Here is a 7,555-nt window from a genome sequence, read left to right as displayed (position 1 = left end):
GAAATAGACAAACTCAACTCTGGATGCACTCATGAAAACCAAGAGATGTTTACATTGCAATCAAAATGCTGTTTACATTACTGTCAAAGACAACAGTAAGTCAGCACTGGCCACTTGCCTCTTCTACCTTGCCGCATTGTGTAATAGCTAAATAATTATTTGCAGGTCCTAATTTGGAGAAAAGATTACTTGAAATCTTCAAAATCCTGTATCTTTTTCTACATGGCTTTAATGCAGGAATTAGCTAAAAGGGTATCTAACTGTCATTATTTATTTGTCAGGACAGCAGCATTGGTATACACAAAAGCAGCACTTTAATTTTTACCCTTTGACTTTTGATATGTAGTCATAAATATTATAATCAATCGATCAATCAATGTTTATTTATATAGCCCAATATCACAAATGTTACATTCGTCTAAGTGGACTTCACATCGTACAAGGAAAAACTTCCAGAGAAAACCCACAGTTCAACGGGGAAAAATGGGAGAAACCTCAGGGAGAGCAACAGAGGAGGGATCCCTCTCCCAGGACGGACAGATGTGCAATAGATGCCGTGTGTAAATTGAAAAGATAATACATTTACAACATAGGTAGTCCAAATGTTTGGAAATGCATGTGTCTATAATAAGAAGATGAATCCACGAGGATAACAACAATCCTGTGGAAGCCATTAAGAAGTAGTATGATGAGAGTCAGGCAGGACAGACAGGTTCAGCCACGACTCGAAATCCAGGACTCAGGATGCAGGACACAGGATGCAGGACTCAGGATCCAGGACTCAGGATCCAGGACCACAGCAAGAGGCACAGATCCAGGGCTTGCGATCCAGGACTCAGGACCACAGCAACAGGATCATCCATGACTCAGGATCCCGGCATAGATAGACACCAAAAAGAAATTTGGGGGAAGCTGGGTTATTCGGAACATGAGAGTACACAGGTACAGACAGAGAGAAGGAAGAAGTAAGGTGTCCCCCGACAGTCTAAGCCTATTGCAGCAAAACTAGGGGCTGAATCTAATCAGCCCTAACTATAAGCTTTATCAAAAAGGAAGGTCTTAAGCGCACTCTTAAAAACGGATAGGGAATCTGCCGCCCGAACACAAACTGGAAGCTGATTCCACAAAAGTGGAGCTTGATAAGAAAAGGCTCTGGCTCCCATTGTACTTTTAGAGACTCTAGGAACAACCAACAACCATGCATTATTGGAACGCAATGCCCTAGTAGGACAGTAGGGTATAATGAGTTCTTTAAGGTAAGATGGCGCCTACCTATTAAGGGCTTTGTAGGCGAGAAGAATAATTTTAAATTATATCCTGTGTTCTATAGGGAGCCAGTGTAAGGCAGCCAAAACAGGAGTAATGTGGTCCCTTTTCCGAACTCTGGTTAGTACACGAGCTGCAGCATTTTGAATCAGCTGAAGCGACTTGACTGACTTCTTGGTACACCCTGATAATAAAGAGTTACAATAATCCATCCTTGAAGTAACAAATGCATTTACTAGTTTCTCTGCATCGTTTTGAGGCAAGATATGCCTGATTTTCGCAATGTTACGTAGATGAAAGAAGGCGGTCCTTTTATGTGGGCGTTAAAAGATAAATCCTGATCAAATATAACACCAAGATTCCTTAGAGTCTCACTGGAGGCCAAATGAATGCCATCCATAGTTAGTATATCTTTAGATAATTTGTTTCTTTGATTCTTTGGGCCGAGTACAATAACTTTTTGGCCGTGTTTCACGTCAAAAAGCTTAAGGTCATCCACATGTTTAAGTCCTTGAGGCAGTCTTTAATTTTATTTAGATAATTGGTTTCATCAGGCTTGATTGATAAATATAGTTGAGTATCATCCGCATAACAATGAAAATGTACAGAGTGATTCCTTATAATATTGCCTAACGGAAGCATATATAATGTGAACAAAATAGGTCCAAGCACTGAGCCCTGTTGCACTCCATGGCTAGCTTTTTTTTTTTTTCTTTTTTTTTCCTTTATTTATACAGATAAAATCCCATTGAGATCATTTATCTCTTTTCCAAGGGAGACCTGTTCAAGTAGTTCCACATGAAACATAAAAGCATAAACAGAACAACAAAAGGACATCATCCAGCTTAATTTACATAATTATCCACATAAACAGGTACCAATAGCTTCTGATTGACTAGCATCCAACCGAGCTTTAAAAACATTTAGTGGCACCAGATTGTTCAGTTTCCATTTAATTTGCAGACTATTCCAAGACAGAGGAGCTGCGCATCTAAAAGCTGTCTTCCCTAAGACAGTCCTAGCAGTTGGCACATTTAATAAAACCACAGCATTCGATCTCAGGCAGTAGCCACTTACAATTTTCCGTGAGATCAGGGAGCAGATATAAGATGGAAGTTTCCCTAGCATGGCTTTGTATATAAAAATGTACCAGTGACTGAGCCTCCGTACAGTTAGTGAAAGCAAACCAGCCCTTGCATACAGGGTACAGTGATGGGTTAATGCTTTACAGTTTGTCACAAATCTCAGTGCACTGTGATACGCAGCATCTAACTTGACCAGGCAATTGGCAGGTGCATTCATATAGACCAGATCCCCATAGTCCAGCACAGGTAAAAAGGTCACAGTGACTAGCCTTTTCCTGGCCTCAAGCGAGAAACAGGACTTGTTTCTGAAAAAGAACCCTAGCCTAACCCTCAGTTTTTTAGCAGGTTATTGACATGAAGTTTAAAAGAGAGACAATCATCAAGCCAGATACCAAGGTATTTGTAACAGGCAACAACTTCAAGTTTTGTTCCTTGCGTAGTTACAATATCTAAAACAGGCTCTGGTGTCTTTTTTGCTTTTGAAAAGAGCATTACCTTGGTTTTATCCACATTTAAAAGAAGCTTTAATTCAGAGAACTGAGTCTGAATAGTGTTAAAAACAGCCTGTAATTTAACACCAGCCTCCTGAATGGAGGGACCTGCACAATACATCACAGTATCATCCGCATAAAAATGTAAAGTAGCTTCATCCACATTATCACCTACGCTGTTAATATATATGGAGAATAAAAGTGGTCCTAAAACGTACACCATTATAAATGTTTAACCACTCAGAAGACAGTCCATCAAAATGAACACATTGGGACCTTTCAGAGAGGTAGTTCACAAACCACCCCACTGCAAGGCTGGATAGGCCAATACTGAGTTGCCTCTGCTTTAAGATGAGATGGTCAACGGTGTCAAACGCTTTGGAAAGGTCAATAAACAGAGCTGCACAACTCTGCTTATTATCTAAAATACTAGTAATGTCATTCACCACTTTCATTGTGGCAGTGATGGTGCTGTGTTTCTTTCTGAATCCTGACTGATGTTTAGACAGGATGTCATTTGTACATAAAAACTCCTTTACCTGTTCACTCACTAGGCGTTCAAGAACCTTAGCCAGAACTGACAATTTAGAGATTGGCCTATAGTTATTTAAAATAGTTGCCTCCCCTCCTTTCAGTAAAGGCAAGACATAAGCAGACTTCCATACTTTTGGAATTGTATTTGTGCTGAGGGAGAGGTTAAAAAGAGAAGTGAGAGGTGGAGCAATAAAATCTGCAACTATCTTTAAAAAGAAAGGTTCTAAGTTGTCCGGGCCAGCCGGTTTCCTAGGATCTAGCTTAGATAAGGCTTCATGAACAACATCAACAGTAAAAGGGGTAAAACTGAAAGGGTTTTCCAGACCACGTTGTTCAGAGTCACAGACTGTGGTGTTTACAGAAGCAGAGTTAGTACACGTTGATGGTTTAGATTAGAAGAAAGAATCATGGAATTTAATTGTTCAAGGTTTATGGCTGAAAAGCATTCTAATTTTCTATCTAGTGTAATATTAGAACTTACGTTTCCGGGAGCTGCTGATAACACTATACTGGTCAAAGGCAAGAGGTCATTAATTTAGTTTTTAAGAGTAACAATTGTATCATTAAAAAAGCACATAAAAGCATTACTACGGAGTGCTATGGGAATAGAAGGCTCAGTAGAGCTGTGGCTCTCTGTCAGCCCGGCTACAGTGCTGCAAAGAAATCTTGCATTATTCTTATTCTCATCTATTAATGAAGAGTAGTAGGCTGCTCTCGCTTTACGCAGTGCTTTCTTATATTCATTGAGAGTAATATGCCAAATTAAACGAGATTCTTCAAGTTTAGTGGAACGCCACATCCTTTCAAGTTGTCTCGACTTTTGCTTTATTTTGCGGGTTGCGGCATTATGCCATGGAGCTAATCTATGTTGTTTTATTTTCTTCTTTTTCAAAGGAGCAACAGTGTCTAATTGTATTTGCAGCGCACCTGTAGCACTATCAACAACATGATCAATTTGGGGTGGTGTACATTTTGTATAAGTTTCCTCCCTTACATATAGACATGCTATCGAGTTAAGTATTGATGGAATCTCTTCCTTAAATTTGGCTATAGCACTAACAGATAGGTTTCTGCTGCAGGAACATTTGACTAATGGTTTGTAGTCTAGTAACAGTACTTCAAAAGTTACTAAGAAATGGTCGGAAAAAGCAGGATTATGTGGTTCGACTAATAGTTGCTCAATTTCAATACCATAAGTCAGAACAAGGTTGCGAGTGTGATTATAACAGTGGGTTGGCTTATTTACACTTTGACGGAAACCAATAGAATCTAATACAGAGTTAAATGCAACAGTAAGGCTATTTTTATCGTCGTCAACATGAATATTAAAGTCACCTACGATAATTACTTTATCTGTTTTAAGTACCAAAGTTGATAAAAACTCAGATAATTCTGATAAGAATTCTGAATAAGGACCTGGTGCACGGTACACTGTAACAAGTAAGATTGGCTGCAAAGTTTTCCAGGTTGGATGCGTAAGACTAAAAACAAGGCTTTCAAAGGAGGTATAATTTAATTTTGGTTTAGTGTTGATAAGTAAACTTGAGTCAAAGATGGCTGCAACTCCACCTCCTCGGCCCGTGCCTCGAGGAATACGAGTATAAGTTTCCTGTTGTTGATGAATGGTCAATGGACTGCATTTATATAGTGCTTAACAACAACACAAACCAGCCATCACCCATTCACACACATTCATAGAGTCACATCCTGCCATACCAGGATCCGAAGTGATAATTATTCACACACACTTACGCTCTGTTGCCATCAGGGGTATTTGGGGTAAGATATCTTGCCAAAGAACACTACTTCGTGAACCACCAACACTCCAATTGGTGGACCACTGCTCTATTGCAGTCAGCCAATTTGATTGGATTGGTTGTTAAATGTGGTAAAGGAATGACATTCAATAAAATGTAATTAAAATGATATAAATTGCTGAACCATGGCATGATCATTGTCAAAATGGTCAATGCAACCTTAATAAACATGCCTGCAGTAATTTTGCAGATGTATTAGACACAGCTTTTTGTTTAAACTATAAAGCTAAATGACCATCACATGGTTCAAATCCAGCATGGGAGACTTGTTTTCATTTCTGAATACAGACACTGTGTTTCTCAGGAATACTGCCATTTAATCTCACATATGTGTTTATCCATTATGGTTTTCTTCGATACAATGTCCAACACAACTGTTTAGTGTACCCTTATTCATTCCAAGTTGCAACCAAGCAGTCTTTACTGGTGAGGACATAAAGAAGAAATCTTTTTTAGGATGTATGCCAGAATGCCTGGGAATGTGTAATGTCCTCCTTGGAAACCAGTCAGCGTAAAAAGTAGAGATGGTGCTCAGTGGCCAATATAAAACCATTTGTATTCAGTTTTTCTTTATTTATAACACTCACTGGTTTACTTTTGAAAAAACTGATTGAAACCAGTGATGAGTAATTTCTGGTCAATGTGTGACTTAATAAAGCACGTTCTAGGAAATTGGTAAAAAAACGTTCAAGATTGAGCAAATCCAATCTATTTTAATTAGATGAATTTGTTAGCCACAACACTTAAGCGGTTGCAACATGTGGATTCAAACAAAACGTAACCACAAGAAAACCAGCTCTATGTGCACAGAAAAACTGCTTTTACAAGCTCACATTTGAAATATGACTGACCCCGACCAAGCCCCGTCATGTGTGGACTTTCCAATTGAAAGAAAGGATGTCTGTGTGTGTGTGTGTGTGTGTGTGTGTGTGTGTGTGTGTGTGTGTGTGTGTGTGTGTGTGTGTGTGTGTGTGTGTGTGTGTGTGTGTGTGTGTGTGTGTGTGTGTGTGTGTGTGTGTGTGTGTGTGTGTGTGTGTGTGTGTGTGTGTGTGTGTGTGTGTGTGTGTGTGTGTGTGTGTGTGTGTGTGTGTGTGTGTGTGTGTGTGTGTGTGTGTGTGTGTGTGTGTGTGTGTGTGTGTGTGTGTGTGTGTGTGTGTGTGTGTGTGTGTGTGTGTGTGTGAGTAGCAGGTGTGGGACTGGTCCTACTGAGCCCCACCCAGAACCTTTCTGCCCTCATAAATGAACTACTTATACTCTTGAGACGTTAATGTTAAAGGAACACTTAGAACGACAAACATGCTTAATGTTAGAATACATTTATGTAAGTTTTCTGTAAAATCAACATTCTTAAATAACATCATTGAAAATACATTGAAATCCTGCAGAATTGTCAATAAACTTGAACGTTGTTCCTTAAGGATAGAAATAAAAGAAGGTCAGAGCACTTGACAGTAGGCCCAAATTATCCATAAGTGACACGTATTGAAAATGTAAGAAAGGTAAATGTAATAAAATCCTGACTTTCTTAGCATCTAAATCTGTACACCAGATTCATCGTGAATTATTTCTGATCTTTCTTTGTCCTTTATGACTGTGCTTATTTTACTGCCCCACTATGTCATCCAGCCTAATGAATCTGCTATCCTGCTCTCCCCCCTACTGTACAATTATGGAATTTCAACCAATATTAATATATTGTATTAACTTGGGCTGGAATTCAACAGTTTTAATCAGTTGTGTTGCATCTTCTTTTATGTGTACCAAAGTGTAAACCACCAACATGTAGAAGAATAATTGGCTTTTGACCTTAAACAACAAACTCAAATGGACACACCATTTTGATTAACATATCTATTTCTATGTACTAAATACAAAGTTACACCTTATAACAATAGCTATTACTGCTCCCTCCTATGTGAGGCTATTGTTTTCTATAATGACTGCTGACTTTTAGTTTAACTGAAGTTTAAATCAGGGTCAGCACACCACTCTAATTATGTTTTCATTGATCATTATTTTTATTCTGATAGGCTATAATCTTGATTAATAAACGTTGAAGTATGTTTATAGTCAACGATAAATCCTGTATGTCAATAACACTAAACAAAGCTACCAAACAACAACCCAAAGGGAAACAATAAAATACACTGGAAGATCCTTGATTTAAAAGAGTGTGAAGTATTTATTAAAGCTTCTGTTTTCCACACAGTATCGAAGGCACAGAGCAAAAGAGGCGTGTGGCAAAACATGCATTGCATTATTTGGATATTCAAAAAGTGTTTATTAGTGTACATAGCTTTTCCTCAGGTATCATGGTGTTCTGCATTTTTTTCATCATAATTACTTAAACCTATTTGAGCAT

Source organism: Pseudochaenichthys georgianus, chromosome 14 (genome assembly GCF_902827115.2).
Source record: "Pseudochaenichthys georgianus chromosome 14, fPseGeo1.2, whole genome shotgun sequence".
Taxonomy (NCBI): Eukaryota; Metazoa; Chordata; class Actinopteri; order Perciformes; family Channichthyidae; genus Pseudochaenichthys; species Pseudochaenichthys georgianus.
This window is presented reverse-complemented; position numbering follows the sequence as displayed.